At 48.3% G+C, this 19,294-nt stretch overlaps 1 pseudogene; it reads right to left on the bottom strand.

Moving 5' to 3' along the window:
* Positions 1–1,822: 1,822 nt before the first annotated feature.
* LOC124560580 lies at positions 1,823–1,940 on the bottom strand (annotated as a pseudogene).
* Between the last annotated feature and the right edge of the window lie 17,354 nt (positions 1,941–19,294).

Below are 19,294 nucleotides of genomic sequence, written 5' to 3' on the forward strand. Positions count from 1 at the left end.
ACAGAACACAAGTTTTATTATGTATAGATTTCGGGGAGCGAGTGTGCGAGTATCAAAATGTGTGGCATGCTTTTTACAGCGCCAGTGGACAGTATTTTAGGTAATTTTGAACTTGATACTTCTACGCGTTCCTGAGGAAAAGAGGTTTTCGACAGACGGACAACAAAATGATCCTACTGAGGTTCCGTTTTTACCAAATGGAGGACGGAACACCAAAAAGAACAGAACTGTGAAGAGCGTGGATGGTTGCACGTTCCGGAAAATAAGGTTTTATTTGAAAATCGTGCAGCGGAATCACTTGCTTACACGAGTGTTTTAGTCTTATACGGGAATGCAATGCACTCTTTCTCGGAAAATTTCATTGATCAAATAAATCACCCGAGTAGCAGCGTCTTCTTATAGGAACCTTTCAATGGGTTTCCTAATCGTGATCTTCAAGCGATATTGTCAGACATTGACAAGTAGGAAGTTCGTTGAAACATTTCTGCGGTACGATGCTGCCACTCGGCTGATATCCCTAGAAGCTCTACACTCAGAATTTAAAAAAATGGTTCAAAGAGCTCTGAGCACTATGGGACTTATCTTTTAAGGTCATCAGTCCCCTAGAACTTAGAGCTACTTAAACCTAACTAACCTAAGGACATCACACACATCCATGCCCGAGGCAGGATTCGAACCTGCGACCGCAGCGGTCGCGCGGTTCCAGACTGTAGCGCCTAGAACCGCTCGGCCATCGCGGCCGGCTACTCAGAATTTATATCTTACCTAATCAGTTGTATTGGGGCGTACGAGCTAACATGGAATGCTGCTCACGGTGCATCTATGCGGAATCCAAGGGGAAGGAGTGGCGGTGAAATCGAAGTCGTATGTCAGATATCGCCAGAACTGCGCGTAGGTCAGGCTCGACTTGGCTGAGTGAATGAAGGGACACGGAGTAATCTTATCGGTGCTGCACGCAATTACTGGCGCCGGAGATATTAATAGCTGCGGGGTCCCTGGGATTGTAGGGTGAGCCGATGAATAGGACCTCTCTGGCTGGTCCTCGCTGTCAGCTCACATGCGGGTCGCTAATTACAGTCTCCGGTAATGAGGCTGACTCGGCCGGCAGTGGCGCCACGGACAAGTGATTAATACCTGCGCCGGTTGTCTGTCTAGTCGCAGAGGGGACCGCTGCCAGCGCCGCAAATCGCCCGTGCCGTCGGGTCGGAAAACAGCGTATGGGAAACAGAACTGGAAGTAATTAGGATGATTAACATCTATGGAAGGGTAACACCCCAAAAGAATGGTTTGAGTCCAAATTCAGAAATATGTAGAACTGGGTGCTTGAAGGACGTGTTAAGACTGTATGAAGGCGTCGTATATGTAGGTTCTGCAGTGCTCTTTCGTGTGTGATTGTAGATGTCAGTGATACGCGAAGCTAGGCGAACGAAGAGCCAGCAGAGATGTGGCAAATACATGGGACGTTCCGAAAGTAAGTTTCGTCATTGCTTTTGAAAGAGGAATTGGTACTCCACGTGACGCAAACAAATGCCGTATGAGTGGGGGAGGAGGGAGATTAGTGTATAATGTCCCATCGACAACGAGGTCATTAGCGACCGAGCAGAAGCTCGGATTAGGGAAGAATGCACTCCTTCAGGCCACAAGTGGCCTACCGTGACCATCCGACCGCCGTGTCATCCTCAGTGGAGGATGCGGGTAGGAGGGGCGTGGGGTCAGCACACCGCTCTCCCGGTCGTTATGATGGTATTCTTGACCGAAGCCGCTACTATTCGGTCGAGTAGCTCCTCAATTGGCATCACGAGGCTGAGTGCACCCCGAGAAATGGCAACAGCGCATGGCGGCCTGGATGGTCACCCATCCAAGTGCCGACCACACCCGACAGCGCTTAACTTCGGTGATCTCACGGGAACCGGTGTATCCACTGCGGCAAGGCCGTTGCCCCGGATTAGGGAAGAATGGCGGAAGGAAATAGACCGTGTCCTTTCAAAGGAACCAGTCCGGCACTGACCTGAAGCGATTTACAGAAACCACGGAAAGCCTGGATCAGGATGGCCGGACGCGGGTTTGAACCGTCCCATATGCGGCTCCGGTATAAGGCTGTTAGGTTGATTTTTGGGAGGAGACGAAACAGCGAGGTTATCGGTCTCATCTTAGGGATGGATGGGGTAGGAAGTCGGCAGTGCCCTTTCAAAGGAACCATCTCGGCATTTGCCCGAACCGGCTTAGGGAAGCCGGTCGGTGTAGCCGAGCGGTTCTAGGCGCTTCAGTCTGGAACCGCGCGACCGCTACGGTTGCAGGTTCGAATCCTGCCTCGGGCATGGCTGTGTGTGATGTCCTTAGGTTAGTTAGGTTTAAGTAGTTCTAAGTTCTAGGAGACTGATGACAAGTCCCATTGTGCTCAGAGCCATTTTTTTGACTTAGGGAAATCACGGATGCGAGTCCAGTGTGCGAATCAGTGCACCACCTCGCTCGGTCCAGCGTGATACGGAAATGTAACTCATTCAGGAAGGAAGTGGCTTACACGGTTCTTGTCCGACCGATTATTAAGTATTGTTCATCTGTCTGGGATCCCTACCAGATACGACTGTCAGAAGAGGTAGAGAAGATCTGACGAAGAGCGGCACGTTTCGTTACGGGATAGTTTAGTTGGGACGACTGCGTCACGGAGATGTTCAACAAGTTCCAGTAGCAGATGTTACAAGAGAGGCGTTATGCATCAATGCATCATGGAGAGATTTACTATTGACATATCGACAGAGTACTTTCCCGGAAGAGTCGGAGAACATATTACTACTACCAACCAACCCCCCTCCCCCCCCCCCCTCCCCCACGTCCTCCTCCATATGTCTCGCATATTGACCATGAGGAGAAAATTCGAGAAATTAGAGAAGTAAAGCTGCGAGGACGGAGTGTGAGTCGTGCTCGGGTAGCTCAGTTCTTAGAGCACTTGCCTGCGAAAGGCAATGGTCACGAGTTCGAGTCTCGGTCCGGCACACAGTTTTAATCTGCCAGGAAGTTTCAGAGAAGTTATTGTTTGGTTTGTGATCATACAAGTACAGAAACACAGTATAATGTTTAACTAGTAGAACTGCAGTCAACAAAACCCATTTCTGTTAACTCTTAAGTCTTTTTACCAGAGAATAACGATGTTAAATTCAAGAAAAATAGTGTCTCAGTGCTGTTTCTTACACTGCTCTCTACTCAGAATAAGATGTTGCAAATTTTACTGGAGCTGTTCAAACTAATTTCGGGCTTGCAGCCGGTCGTCGTTCAATATTTCGCACGATATTTCAACTGGGCACCTGCCAGTCATCTTCAGGTGAGCCGTCGCAGACTGGCGAAAACGTCTTTTGTTTTCTTTTTCTCTTTATTGTGATTTTAAACACCTTATACAAAGGCGGGCTGTCAGCAGCACAATACGCCGCTCTTCAGCCTTGAGTTTGACAACAAGTAGTACATAAAGGTGGCACAGAGAAGACAGTCAAAACGGTGGGCAAAAAATGTAGACACTAGAAATCGAAAAAACACGGAGCCGTTCACGCTGGACGAGAAACATCACTAACACTAGGCGACACGGTGCAGATAACATGGATGATGGCGACGGCACATGAACGGTGGTGGCGTGACGGCGAACAACACTACACACAAACGAAGGCACACACACGAAACACTGATGGCGATGATCTCCGGCGCGCGAATGTTCACTGAGCGTGTGCGAGTCCGGGACCTGGCGAAAACGTTTTTTTTTTTTTTTTTTTTTTTTTTTTTCTTTATCGTATTTCAATTCCCCATCGGGGCGGGCTGGCAGCAGCATATACGCTGCTCTTCAGCCGAAAGACATAGAACAAAACAATAGAAGACATTTAAAAACAGCAAAGGAGAGAAGAAGGCGAACATAGATATAAAAAAGGGAGAACATCATGGAAGGCAATATACAAAAAAAAAAAAAAAAAAAACGAGGTGACTGTAAAATGGAGATAAAAAAAAAAAAAACCGGTTTAAAAGTAGCACACACAAAAAGCCACACACTGCGATGATTAAAAGAACACAAGGCACAGTATGACTGGAGCATAAAGGTGTTGACGGATGGCATAGCACACAACGGAACACTGACGGCGAACCTCAAGGCAGTACACAATTAAAATCACACCTCTGGATGCACACGAGAAACAGCACGAAACAACACTGACGTGGCACACTGATGATGATCAATACAGAGGATCTGCCAGGTTCAAGGAGATGAGGGAGACCTGAAGAAGGGAGGGAGGGGAAAGATGGGGGAGGGGAATGGGGGGCGCTCGGAAGAGGGCCAGGTAGGGAGGGATGTGGGAAGGAGAGAGGCAAGTATGGGGTGCAGGGTCCCAGGGGAGGGGGGATGGAGGATAATCCGCTCTGGGAGAAGGAGGAAAGAGGAGAAGGGGGCCCTGGGGAGGGGGGGGGGGGGGAACAAGGCCGGGTTATAGTTGGAAGGAAGGGTATATGTCACGGCGAAGTTCGTCATCCGGGAGGGGGAGGCGTTGGATATTGCCCTGATGAAGGAGATGGAGGGTGTGGAGGTGGAGAGAGGGAGGGATACAGCGATAGAGGCGCGGCAACGGGCGAGGGGTGGAGAGGAAGGAGGAAACCAGAGGGTGGGGGGGATCAACCCTGCGAACAATGTAAAGGATGCGGAGATGTTGGAGGAACAAGAGGAGGTGGGGGAAGGGGATCAGTTCATACAGGAGCCGTGTGGGGGAAGGAAGGCGGATACGGAAGGCAAGGCGGAGCGCATGGCGTTCAAGGATTTGGAGAGCCTTGTAAAAGCGGGTGGGGGCGGAGATCCAGGCGACGCTGGCATAACAGAGGATAGGACGGATGAGGGATTTGTAGGTGTGGAGGATGGTGGAAGGATGCAATCCCCATGTTCGGCCGGACAGGAGTTTCAGCAGGCGGAGGCGGGAATGGGCTTTCTGCAGGATGGTCAGGAGATGAGGGGTCCAGGTGAGGTGTCGGTCAAGGGTGAGGCCAAGGTATTTCAGGGTGGGGGTGAGTTGGATAGGACGACCATAAAGGGTGAGGTAGAAATCTTGGAGGCGAAAGGAGCGAGTGGTACGGCCTATGATGATTGCCTGGGTTTTGGAGGGGTTCAGACGGAGGAGCCACTGGTTACACCAAGTGGTGAACTGGTTAAGGTGGGTTTGGAGGGTACGTTGAGACCGTTGAAGGGTAGGATAGAGAGCCAGGAAGGCGGTGTCATCAGCATATTGGAGAAGGTGAACTGGTGGGGGTGGCTTGGGCATATCAGCTGTATACAAGAGATAAAGGAGAGGGGAGAGGACAGAACCCTGGGGGACGCCAGCCGTGGGATAAAAGATACGGGAGTTGGTGTTGTGGAGGGTGACATAGGAAGGACGGTGCGAGAGGAAGGAAGCGACCAGTCGGACAAAATTGATAGGCAGGGCGTAGGTTTGGAGTTTAAAGAGGAGACCGGGATGCCATACACGGTCATAGGCATTTTGGAGGTCAAGGGAAACAAAAATGGCGGAGCGACGGGAGTTGAGCTGGAGGGACAGAAGGTGAACAAGGTGGAGGAGTTGGTCGTCAGCAGAGAAGGAGGGTCGGAAGCCACACTGGGTAAGGGGGAGGAGGTGGTGTTGAGCAAGGTGCCGATGGATACGGTGGGAGAGGATGGATTCAAGGACCTTACTGAAGACGGAGGTGAGGCAGATGGGACGATAGGAAGAGGCGGCAGAAGGGGGTTTGTTGGGTTTGAGGAAGAGGAGGACGCGGGAGGTCTTCCACAGGTCAGGGTAGAAGCCAGTAGAGAGGATGACATTATAGAGATGGGCGAGGACAGTTAGGAAGGAATAGGGGCTTTCTCGAAGGTGACGGTAGGTGACACAGTCGTGACCAGGGGCCGTGTTGCGTTTGGACTGGAGGAGAAGCTTAATGTCTTGTGCTGTGATGGGAGTGTTGACGTCGGAGGGGGGCAACTGCCCCAAGTACTGGAGACTAGGAGCAAGTGGAGCGACTGAGGTATCAGCACGTTCCATGACGGTGGGGAAAAGAGAATAATCAAAGTGGGGATCATCGGGGATGGAGAAGACCTCGGAAAGGTGGGAAGCGAAGTGGTTGGCCTTACTGAGGTTGTCTGGAAGGGGGCGATCGTCATGGAGAAGGGGGTAGTGGAGAGCGGAAAGGGAACCAGTAAGACGATGGAAGGCAGACCAGTACTTGGAGGAGTTGATAGGGAGGGTGGCATTGAGTCGTGTGCAGGTCTGGCGCCAGTCCCGGCGTTTCGTTGCTGTAATAAGGTTCCGTACGTGTCGCTGTATTTGCCGGTGGCGTTGGAGTGTATCCCTGTCACGAGTGCGGAGGAAGGAGCGATAGAGGCGGCGGGATTCACGGAGGAGGAGGACAGCCCGCGGAGGGAGAGTGGGACGGTGTGGGTGGATGGTTTTAGTAGGAACATGGGCCTCCACGGCGTCAGTAATTACCGTCTGAAGGAAGGACGAGGCGCGGATGATGTCGTCAGGATGGCGATAGGGAAGAGGGTGGCTTTCGACCTGGGTGGAGATGGAGTCCCGGTAGGCATCCCAGTTGGCACGGCGATAGTCATGGACGACCTTGGGAGGGGGTGCAGGTTGCGGAGCTGGAGGGGGGCGGTTTGCAGACGTTATGGTGAGAAGGACAGGGAGGTGATCGCTACCTGTGGGGTCAAGGACGGCGACAGTGATACGCCCAAGGAGGTTGGCGGAGGCAATAACAACATCGGGGGTGGTGTTACTTTCGGGTCGGGTGTGCTGGGGAATGGGAACAAGGTCACCCTGGATTGTGGAGAGGAACTGATGCCACCGCCGAAGGGCAGCAGGAGTGCGGCTATGGACGTTGAGGTCGGCGGCAATCACATAGGTGGAGAAGGTGTGGTCAATGTGTGAGATGAAGTCATAAGGAAGAGGAGCAGTGGAGCGGACATAGATGGTGGCACAGGTAATGGTGAGGGAGGGGAAGAAGACGCTAAGGATAAGGTGTTCAGTGGGGTCATTGAGGAGAGGTTGTGGCCGGACGGGGATATGCTTAAGGTGGCCAATCGCGACTCCACCCTGCGCACGAGGACCAGGAGCAGCAGTGCGGTGGAGGATATAGGGGGAGGAGCGGATAGAATGGTTGGGCTGGAGAAAGGTTTCGTTCAAGAGGAAGGTGTCGACCTGGTGGTGGGAGAGGGTGTGCATGAGGAGGTATTTGTTGGAGCGGAAGGAGCGAATGTTCTGGAAGAGGATGCGACACTCGTGCCGCGCCATGACGGGAAGGAGGGGGGGAAGAGAGGGAAGGGAAGAGACTTAAACTAGGGTGTCGAGGCGGGTGAAGGTGAAGTGGGCTTGGTTGTGGGAGTAAGTGGCGAAGGTGTTCAGGTGGAAAACAGAGCGAGCAGCAAGGGATATTTGTTGGAAGGTGTGTGGGCGCTGGAAAGGGTGAATGTTTTGGAGTACAACGGTAATGAACCGGATGATGTCCTCGGCCGTGGGGGGTGGACGGAGGGAATTGTTAGGATGGACAGGAGGATCGACGGGACGAACTGGGACTGTAAGTTCAGGGGTGGCTGGAGGGGGTTTAGCTTTACACTTGTGGGAGTATGTGGGATGGGGGCCATTGCAGGTATTACAGGAAGGAGGAGCAGCGAGGTTGGGGCAGTTCTTGAGAAAGTGGGAGGCCTTGCAATGGGGACAGGTGGGGGGGTTTTTGCAGTCGGGAGTCAGGTGGTCATTGTACATCAGGCACCGTTGGCAACGGTAGGATTGGGGAGGGGATTTGGAGGATTCAACAGGGTGGCGACGGTGGTATATCAGGGCACCCTGGGTGAGGAGATGGTCTATGGACGGGGCGGACTCTGAGAATACCCGCATGAGGTAGGTGGGACCAGAGGCATTGTGGATACGGCGAGCAGAGCGGATTTCCAAGTCCGGGTGGGAGTTCAGTTCTACCAACACTTCATCCTCTGTGATCACCGGGCTGAGCTTGGTGATCACAGCGGTGTAGGTGGGGGGGCGACGGGGAGGCTGGGGCTGACGAGGAGTGGAAGCGGAAAGAAAGGGTGTCAGAGAGGCGTGGGGGCCAAACATAACTCGTGGGAGTTTTCGCAGGAGGTCTGTGTGAAATGATGGGGACGGGGACTTGATAAGGACTGAGTCCCTGTGGGGAATGAGTTGGGAGATGGGAGCACCAGGTAAGTACTTTCGTATTTCCTTGGTGAGGGTACGAGCGTCGAGGAACTTAGGATCGGGAGTGGACAGGACAAAGGTGTGGAGGGTAGGGGCCAAGGTAGGGGTGGCAGGAGGAGGGGTGGTGTCCATGGTGACGGCAGGGGGAGGGGGAGGTGGCATTGATTTTTTGAGGGAAGTGGCGGGAGCAGAGTCGGTAAGGACGCGCTTTTGGGGTTTTTTGGAGACTGGAGGCTGGGAGGAGGGGAGAGGGACGGGGAGGAGAGGGAGGTGGCGGGTGGCAGATCCCTGTGGCGTAGTGGAGGCACCGGGAGAAGCAGCTGGTTCAGTGGTGGCGATGGTGGCTCGGCGCAACGTGATGCGTGCGGGAGATGCAGAAGACGAAGCGACGGGGTCGGTGAGAGAGGGGAAGCCAACCACCTGAGGGGCGGCAGCAGAGGCGGCAACAGAGGCGTACGTGAGGGCGGGGGTAGTAGTGGGAGCTGTTGAGGGTGTGGAGGCAGGAGGAAGGGTGTAGAGGTGTGGGTATACAGCAGGGGAGGAGATAGGGGGGTGGGTAAGTGGAGGAAGGGAAGGGGAGGTGGAAGGAGGGAGGCCAGAGGCGGCACTCCAGGAAGTGACTGTGGGAGAGGGGGAGGGGGAGGTGTAGATGACGGTGGAGGTGGGAGTACTCATTGCAGACGAACGGCGACGGACAGACGGACGTGCAGCAGGCGGCGTCGGCTTCGGCGTCGGCGTCGGCGTCGGCGTCGGCGGCGAACAGACGGACGAACAGCAGGCGGCGGCGGCGGCGGCAGCGGCAGCGGTTACGACGACGGCGATGGACAGCCAGCAGGCGGACGGACGGACGAACGAACGAACGAACGAACGAACGAACGAACAGCGACAGCAGCGGGCAGACAGACAGACAGACAGACAGACACATACAATCTTCGAAGACGGAGATTCCACCCTGAGAGTAGCCCAGGCTTTGCAATCTGACGCTTTCGAAGGAGGGGATCCAACCCTCTAGATGTCGCGAAAACGTCCTCCGTTCCGCAATATAAAGCGTACTGTAACTATTCTGCGCATGCGTCGAAAACTTGATAGATGAACCACACTGCCCGCCGGAAGCGCCCTCGCTGGTGGAATAGCGGAACTGAGTCGCCCTCTGCGTTGCTGTTTGCCACGGCCGTCGACGCACTTTGTCGTCTTCGATTTGAGAAAATCGTGGAGATGATGGGATTCCATGCACTGTCCAGCTGGTAGCCGCTGTCACGGTTTAACAGATTTTCCGCCAGTTGTATTTCAAAATTGAACAAATTTACTGGAGCTTCCTGCACGATTAAAGAAAAAACGGCGCTACAGTCTGGAGCCGAGCGACCGCTACGGTCGCAGGTTCGAATCCTGCCACGGGCATGGATTTGTGTGATGTCCTTAGGTTAGTTAGGTTTAATCAGTTCTAAGTTCTAGGCGACTGATGACCTCAGAAGTTAAGTCGCATAGTGCTCAGGGCCATTTGAACCATTTGAACCTAGTCTTTCAGATGAAGTACGGCATGCCGTCCATCAGTTGCCGTGTTTCTCCTTTGTATTTTCTGTGTGAGTGTAAGAATTTGTAACATTCATTGGAGATCATAGAGCATTCGCAGATCTTACACGCCTGAATTAACAACAGTGGTTATGGGACATCTTTAAAATAAGAGAAGTCTAGTAGTAAGCATTGGAATTACGTGGAATGCTATACCTGTGCAAAGCTTGCAGAACAAAGGCCTTACTCTTGCTCTCTTTCCTTCATTTCTCTGTAACTGCAAAATCTCCGTCGCAGCTCGAGAAGATGTGCCCATTCACCAATCACTTGTCTCCTATGTCTTCGAACCATTCCATACTAAACGGAGAAGACCTGGACTGCTGACGCTTGGAACTCCAAATGAAAACATTGGTTGGCACACAGATCGCGCGCCCTGTAGTAAAGAATGTCTGAAACATTTTTTCCATGATCTTAAGCTGATACAAGTCTAGGGATAAACAACACAGTACCGAGAGCACAACAACAGTAGAACACGTTTTGTGGAAAAATGGCACTTAGAACGTTGACAATTCCATTTTTCATCTGAGGATTTCTCAGAATTCGAACTGCAACTGGTAAATAGGGTGTGTCCCGTGAGTCCCTTAACGGTTTGGTAATGCGATGTGTTGTTGTCTTCAGTCCTGAGACTGGTTTGATACAGCTATCCATGCAACTCTATCCTGTGCAAGCTGCTTCATCTCCCAGTACCTACTGCAACCTACATCCTTCTGAATCTGTTTAGTGTATTCATCTCTTGGTCTGCCTCTACGATTTTTACCCTCCACGCTGCCCTCCAATACTAAATTGGTGATCCCTTGATGCCTCAGAACATGTCCTACCAACCGATCCCTTCTTCTAGTCAAGTTGTGGCACAAACTTCTCTTCTCCCCAATCCTACTCAATACCTCCTCATTACTTATATGATCTACCCATCTAATCTTCAGCATTCTTCTGTAGCACCACATTTCGAAAGCTTCTATTCTCTTCTTGTCCAAACTAGTTATCGTCCATGTTTCACTTCCATACATGGCTACACTCCATACAAATACTTTCAGAAATGACTTCCTGACACTTAAATCTATACTCGATGTTAACAAAGTTCTCTTCTTCAGAAACGCTTTCCTTGTCATTGCCAGTCTAAATTTTATATCCTCTCTACTTCGACCATGATCAGTTATTTTGCTCCCCAAATAGCAAAACTCCTTTACTACTTTAAGTGTCCCATTTCCTAATCTAATTCCCTCAGCATCACCCGACTTAATTAGACTACATTCCATTATCCTTGTTTTGCTTTTGTTGATGTTCATCTTATATCCTCGTTTCAAGACACTATCCATTCCGTTCAACTGCTCTTCCAGGTCCTTTGCTGTTTCTGACAGAATTACAATGTCATCGGCGAATCTCATTAAAGTTTTTATTTCTTCTCCATGGATTTTAATACCTACTCCGAATTTTTCTTTCGTTTCCTTCACTGCTTGCTCAATATACAGATTGAATAACATCGGGGATAATGCGATAATCCGACGAAATGGCAGAACGCACAGCCGTCGGCAGCGGCGTTGCCGGCGAGGGCGGGGTGGCGGCAGCGACTAACGCAGAGGCGGCTGCGTGCCGCGTGCTGCGTGCTTCCGGGCGGTCCCCGAAGAATAGGCGCGGGCCGGCGGACGGCCGCATTAGGCGCGCAGACAAAGCCGCGCAGCGCGGCGCGGCGCGGAGAGGCCGCGGGATAATCGGAAGCAACGGGGTGCGCGGCGCGCCGACCGCAATAAACCAGCCTTTGCGGGCGACCACCCGCGCTCCAGGCCTGCCAACTCTCCTCGCAGCCGCACCGAACGCGGCTGAGTTATTTCTACACTAGGAACGCCGTGCCCTTGCTCTGGAAAACACTGCGCGCTTCCACTATCGCTAATATCCTCGTAAAAAACACAAAACTTCATTTCCATCGTCACCATCGGTCTCCCGGCACTTGTATACAGCGCTTCTACCGTTTTTCCCATTGCTGGAAGCAGGGCTGAATGTCTGCTGGCTGAATCGTAGAAGTACAAAATCGTAGAATAGTTTCTGCGCCAGTCAATTGTTTATTTTGCCACTAGGCATTTCGATGGTTCACACCCTCACCTTCAGATGGCGAACTGGCGTCCCTCTCTGCAGTGCTCTGCAATGACTCATTGATCTCCCTGAAGCAATTGCCTCTTTCTGTCTCATGGGAGCAAGTGTGCACTGACTTTACTCTCTGAAAGGGAAAACATTTGACCGCGTCTGGCAAGATGCCTAATCTACAGGGTGAAAAGTATTTAAACCGACAAACTCTGGGAGGTTGTAGGAGACATCAAAACAAATATTGCAGGTGTTCCAGTTGTGACACAGCAAACTCTTATAACATGTCCAGGTAAACACCATCGATGACAGCAGACTCGATGAAAAAGAATGGACCTACGATGCAATTGTGCATCAATCCGCACACGTCATATACGAAAGTTTTTTACAATTCAGTTTCCGGGTACTTTGCCTCTCCAAAAAGTCATTTCGTCGGCCTTCCCTATCATATTCACTGCACACTGTTGGCTCTGAGGTTTGTCCGTAGGCTTTAAAGCCTGAGCAGCTGCACATCGTAGGGATACAGCCGTAAGCTCTTATGTGAGGCATTGTGCACCGTTGATCGTTTCGTTTCCAACTCTCAGACCGCTGTACGCACCGGTTTTGTCGGATTCCTTGTAAACTTCCTTGTCGTCGTTGCCGTCTGAAATAGATGGTCGAGCCGCCCCCTTTTTTTTTTTTATGAAGAACACTACCCTTTTACCAGTGATGACGTATGCCAAACCCTGTTAGTTGGTCTTGCCGGTGGGTGCCTTCCATACCAACTTGGAAAGTTTCTTTGCACTTCGGTGTCGGATGTCACTTTTATGAACCAGGCTACACACTGAGCTTTCTCCTGTGGCGTCTACATTTTATCAGGTTTCCAAGTTCAAAATTGCAGCATAGCTGTGTCACCTGGAAAGTAAGAAATCTTTGAGTTATCACATGTTGAAAATCATTTGACCCTATGTAGTAGTTTTAAAGTTATTAAAATCTGAAGTTGTAAAGATAATTTATGGATTCTCTGTATGTTTACCCTCAGATAATCATTTAGGGTCAAGCGACCATCTTCGTATGACGATTAAAACTGTTAGTTAAAGATACGTTTCGTAGCGATATGTAGCCTACGTAATTGCACTGTGACGTAAGCTTCCACACAGACACGAAGGGGTTGCTGGACCGACTTCATAGATCTGAAGATGGTCCAAACAGATCAAAACATGGAAAGTATTAAAGATGGCAACTGAGACTGAAGAATAAATAATAATTATTTTGAAATGTAGTATATGTCACATACACATACATCTATTAGCCTATCCATTTTTTATCAGCCAGCAAGCGCAGAAACGATGTATCACTGATGCTGCAACTAAACTTACTTTAACGTGATGTACTGTTGATGCGTGCATTGAAGAAGGTCGCTTCTTCAAAACTGGTGAAACAAAAATATTTTACAAACGCTATTGTTGGATCTATGATGTCGTTTTTTAAAGTGCAGCATTATCTAATCATCATCATTTCATCCCCATCGACACGCAGGTCGCCGAAGTGGCGTCAACTCGAAAGACCTGCACCAGGCGAACGGTCTACCCGACGGGAGGCCCTAGCCACACGACATTTCATTTCATATTATCTACGCAATATGACGTAACTGCTTTGAAACAAGTTTACGACAGAAAAATTTTGGGTTTGACGGAACTGCTTTGAAACAAGTTTACGACAGAAAAATTTTTGGTTTTGCAAAAGGCAGATCTTTACTAACAAATTACTGTTCAGGAAGTTGAGAAATGCAACTAGGAGCTGATTTGTAACTGTGACTGCTATCAAGGGAAGTCTGTTCGCTTTAACAGGAATTCGATGCTCTAGTTGTATTTAGAAGCTTTACGTATCACTTTGAGTAGGATGGTGAAAGCATTCGATAGTGCTACTCTTAGTTCGCCCAAATTCGGACTTTAAAAATCCACATGAGGTTCCTCAACAAAATGCATGAAGTAATATGCAAAATCACAGTATGCAGATTTGGCAAAGGCAATATCTGGCCAATCCTCGGAATCATATTCTTGAGCTGCAAAATCAAATGCTACTTGAATGACATTGTTGAATTCAGTAACATATGTGCTAATATTGTACCCAGCAGATTTCCAGGAATGCTGAAGTACAGGCTGGTAAAGTGGAGGAGACAGTGGGTTATGTATAGTAGAATGCCATTCCAGCGTGAAAATTCAATTTCCTAATTTAATTTCGCAGTCACTGTAAAGAGTCCTTGCAGAGTCTGTTATTACATTGTCGAAAGAAATATACATCCAAATGCTATACGTATTTTGCTGTTTTTGGCCGAATGTTCATGCCTGTCTTTACCCCCAAATGAATGTTTTACTGTCGTTGTGTCACAAAGTAGTATTCACTTAATGTTATTTGTGATATTGTCATAACGACATCTACGAAATCGGATTTTAAATTATCTTTTGACATTTACCCACTTGCATTGGCCTCCAGATGCATGGTTGGTGGAACATTGTCTTCCATAGCCTTTTTATCGTCCACGCCAAAAGTTTTTTTCCTGAATATAAGCATACAGGTTTCTTGTTAGGTGTCTACTCAATCAAAGTCCAACATCTATTGTGTAACTATGAGTTGTCAAAATCTTAAACATGGCTGCGGATCAGCAACTGTATAAGTCTGAAGAGGTTGAAAAAAATCAGACAACAAGTTGCAAAACAAAGGTTTATTGGCTAATAAACCTTTGTTTTGCAACTGGTTGACTGATTTTTTCAACTTCTTCACCATGGGTTTTATTGTGTGCAGACTGGACAACGACAGCTGTTGATTTTTCCCCGTTTTAGATAGTGTAGCACCAAAAGTTACTTTATAATTACATCCATTTGATCAGTGGTGCAAATGCAATCTGTTACTGGAAAAATGCAGTGTCATTGAATCTGGAAACTTGCAGTTTTCTGATTTAATGCTTCGACAAAAAGAGCTTCAGCCTGGCAAATATTTGGTCATTCTGTACATATCTGGCCGGAATGAAAGCAGTGTTACGTGTATGGGACATTCTGTATTCTTTCTTGAGACGTGCTTTGAAAGCTGCAGAACAGTTAAACTTCGTTTGCGCAATTGCTCTTCCTTTTTGCATTGCGCAAAATGTCAAGTGCCAGTAATAGACATATTTTCCTTCATTTGTTGCTATGTCAAATTGGGATGGACTGTATTCTTTTATGTGCAGTTCTTTGATTGCCCTGTTTCCGCGAAATGGATGTTCATTACGTCTTTTTTCCTCCAAACAATCAAATTTTAATTTGATGTTTGAAGTGCTTTTTGTAGCTGGATATCTCTTTAGTAGCGAGCTGTAGGTTCCAACTTTACGTGGAGATGCATGGTAATCATCATAACGTGAAATTAAAATTTTCCCGACGAATCGAATGTTCGAAGAGATTTCGGGATTGCAGCAAACTAAGTTTACGCCTACCGGCTGCAGTCCCGAAATTTCTTCGAACAATCATTATAAATACGTTCAAGATGTTCTTCTGAAAACTGTGTTCAAATGCTAATAGTATTGGATTTGTTTTTTGGTGAATGTTCATAATCACCAGAACTCTTTAACTTCCCCTGGAGGAATACCGTTTACGCCACTGTCACAAGCACCCCACTCTTGAACTCTGCTAATCGCGTAATGTTCTATAAAGTCGTTTTCTTCATCCACTACCCTGTCGATTATAACTTCAAATGAATATTCATTGTTCTTGAATACTCAGATCCACCAAAAGCATTGCGAAATTGTCACCATGCTGTCCTACACCGTCTTCCATTGGATAACGCCGTCTTAACTTGGATTCCACGATGTTTAAAATGTTTCTAGCATCAATGGCTTCGGTCATTCTTGCTGCATATGTATGACAATACTGAGACATGCATACCAAACACGTCAACTACTTGCCAAGGTAACTGACTGACTGGAGTGTTAACCCTCCCCCCCCCCCCCTCCTCCTCCTCCTCCAAGACTGCAAGCGCTGTTGTGTACAAACCAAGAACAACACAATTACACGCCTTTGCAGGCGTTGTTACAATTCTGAGACGGATCTGTGTACAAATGTTCAAATACAAATTCCGGTCCTAGCCGAGAGACGTCCCTTGTAAGATTCTCCTCGACTCATCTCAGGTCCCTCTGTCTAAAATGTGCTGGAACTATTTCTGCTAGTATTCGTGTAAATTACTGTAGTATCTTTTGCGCGGTGTCAGGACACCTTTAGGTACTCCGTAACGTGCGATCCGTTGGCTCTCTCTCTCTCTCTCAGTTTCGCGGCAGCTGCAGAAAGCTGTACTTTCTCCTGGTGGCCGGGTTTTACTGCACTGTGCTAATGAGGCCCTGCTCCCCGGCCCTCCATTAATAAGTCAGTTGGCCGCCCCAGTATTTCAAGGCGCACGCGTGTGCGTGACGCGGCGACGCCCCCACGCCGTTGCTGCGCGCCGGACGAATATTTGATTTGGCCACTTCAAAAGCGGGCACCCCCCCCCCCTGCAAAAAGCGGTGGCGCTAAGGGCTCTGCAAAAACAATATCTCTCCTTCCTTGGCTCCCTCTTTTACGATTCTCTATCTGCCCTTCCCGTTCTCAGCATATTTCGCCTCTCCAACTTCTCCCCCTCCAGACCTTCCCGGCCCATCTTTCCGTTCTCACTACTTTCTCTCTCCCTCACTCTCCTTCATCACTCTTCCAGAATTATCATGTTTTAGTTCATTGATTCATCTTGGCTCCGACATACATCACGTGCGCTGTAAGTAAACTGTGATTGCTGCGATGTTGCCGGCCCGAGTGGCCGAGCGGTTCTAGGCGCTTCAGTCTGGAACCGCGCGACCGCTACGGTCGCAGGTTCGAATCCTGCCTCGGGCATGGATGTGTGTGATGTCCTTAGGTTAGGTAGGTTTAAGTAGTTCTGAGTTCTAGGGGACTGGTGACCTCAGAAGTTAAGTCGCATAGTGCTCAGAGCCATTTGAATCATTTTTTTGCTGCGATGTTCTCCTACCTAACAGCAGTACGTCCTTTGTCCATAGAATAAGTTACACGTATAAACACTGTCGGGTCACGTTGTTATATTTACGCGAGCTAAATGCAAGTTGAACGTACGAAGCAGAACGGCACAGGAAAAGAGAGCATTCCTCTCTAAATTATACGAATACCAAAGAGTAGCCTACTAGTATCAAACATAGGTCTTAATTTCAGGAAGAAACTTCTGAGAATTTACGTTTGGAGAACAGCACAGCGTGGCAATGAGAATGGACTGTGTGAAAACGAGCGAGGTGGCGCTATGGTTAGCACACTGAACTCGCTTCAAGCAAATGCCGGGATGGTTACTCTGAAAGGGCACGGCGGATTTCCTCCTGCATTATTCTTTTACCCGAGCTTGTGCTCTGCCTCTAATGACCTCGTTGTCGACGGGAAAATTTTGAAATTTGTGCTAAGTTCCTCTGGGACCAAACTGCTGAGTTCGTCGGTCCCTAGGCTTACACACTGCTTAAAAAGCGACTTACGCTAAGGACAACACACACACTCATGCCCGACGAACGTACGATGGGTAGAGCCGCGCGAACCGCGGCAAGGCCCCCCTTAGACTGCGCAGCTGTCGACGGGCCATTAATTACTAATCTCCTCCTCGTCCTCTGGACAGAAGAGAACAGAAGTTTGTGAGCTGTCGTGCTACAGAAGAATGTTGAAAATTAGGTAGACTGATAATATGAACAATGAGGAGGGTATGTGGAGAAATGGCGAGGAAAGCAATATATGAAAACACTGACAACAAAAAGGGACAGGATGATAGGGCATCTGTTAAGACATCAGGGAATGACTTCCACGGCACTAGAGGGAGGTGTAGAGCGTAAAAGCTGTAGAAGAAGACAGAGGTTGGAATACATCCAGCAAATAACTGACGTTGCAAGTGCTGCTCTGAGGTGACAATAATTCGTGGCGGGCCTCATCAACCCACTCAGAAAACTGATGGCCAAAGATAAAGAAAATCAAAAATCGACCTCAACCTGGGAAAGAAATTTTCGGAGAGTTTGTGTCTAGAGCATAGTATGCACGGAAGTGAAACATGGACTGATAAAACAGGAAAAGAAGAGAATACATGCTTTTGAGATTGAGTGGTACTTGGTCTGATAAGAAAGAGGGAGACTGTCCATAGATTCGGCAATGAATAGCGAGGAGAGGTAACTAGAAGAGGAGTACAGGGCTATAGTGCGTTTTAAGACAACAGGGAGTAACTTCCATTATATTAGAGCTGCGGAAGGCAAGAGCACTGCGTGTAAGTACTTCTTTGTGATGAAGAGAGATACACACGGGAGTAAATTGTCGTGGGTGGTTGGCCGATTTCAAATTGGACTAGCCTTTTATTTCTAAGAGTAAATTGTCACTGGGCATACGTGTTTGTAATTCACTCTTTACTGAAGCAGAAGAAGGAAGATTAGCTCAATTTTGGCTCAAAGCTACGTTTATTAGAAGGTGACATTGATAGTTTTTTATTATAAGATTGTTTTATGTCAGTATTATTCCCATGGCCTAACTTCCATAAATACTTTTAGAGTAGAATAGACGTTTCGAAGAGAGGTGCAGTTGTAATTGCTTGAATTCGTCCAAAGTATGTTTATTGCCCAAGGGAGTAAAGAGTTGGTACTAAAACTAGGTATCCCGTACGGGCCAAGATAATGATCTGCTGTTAATTTGCTAATTTGTATGTTAGTTTAAAATTCGAACTGGTCTGTCATATTTAGCAGTTTCATTTCTCACCAGTGTGTAGATGTGAAAAATTAAAAACTTTCCTACCCAACTGACATGTACTGTTGGTAAAAAATATATATATATATATTTCACCTTATATTTTTAGCTGTACGATATGTTTTTCGAAGTGTTAAGCAAGCTCTTTGGTGCAAAATAGTAACAAAGTTTCAGCAAAATAGCTTTGAATTTTTTAGTGTTTGTGATACTTTACCAGGCTTGAAAGTAACTGTGGCATACCTATGGCATGATTTGAAAAAAAAAACCTTACTTTTCGTGTTTTAGAGACAACTGAGACAACTATAACCATCCAGAAAGAGTGGAGTCCAGATTCAAAAGTGTGGAAATCCCCCCCCCCCCCCCCCCCCGCCATTCATACAGATATGCAGATGATCCGGAATTCCTCCGTGATTTACTTGGGCAAATTATATCTTTTTGTTAAGTAAAGCATGTGCTCACCCTGAATCATTTCTGTGAAGGACGAGTCATCTAATCGACAGACCAAGTATGCTAGAAGGTCATACTAATGTTTGTTGTTTTCGTGGAGTTCGATCCATTACTTTCTCAGTCATTTTTATAGGGAACATAAGGACGCTGAGTGCAGTTTGCATAGAGAGGAGAAAAGAAAAGACACTGTACCTAAATAAACCACGACTGCCTTAATCGAGGGAAAAAAGATGAAGTTTTGACGTTACACTCCAATTG

Source organism: Schistocerca americana, chromosome 1 (assembly GCF_021461395.2).
Source record: "Schistocerca americana isolate TAMUIC-IGC-003095 chromosome 1, iqSchAmer2.1, whole genome shotgun sequence".
NCBI lineage: Eukaryota > Metazoa > Arthropoda > Insecta > Orthoptera > Acrididae > Schistocerca > Schistocerca americana.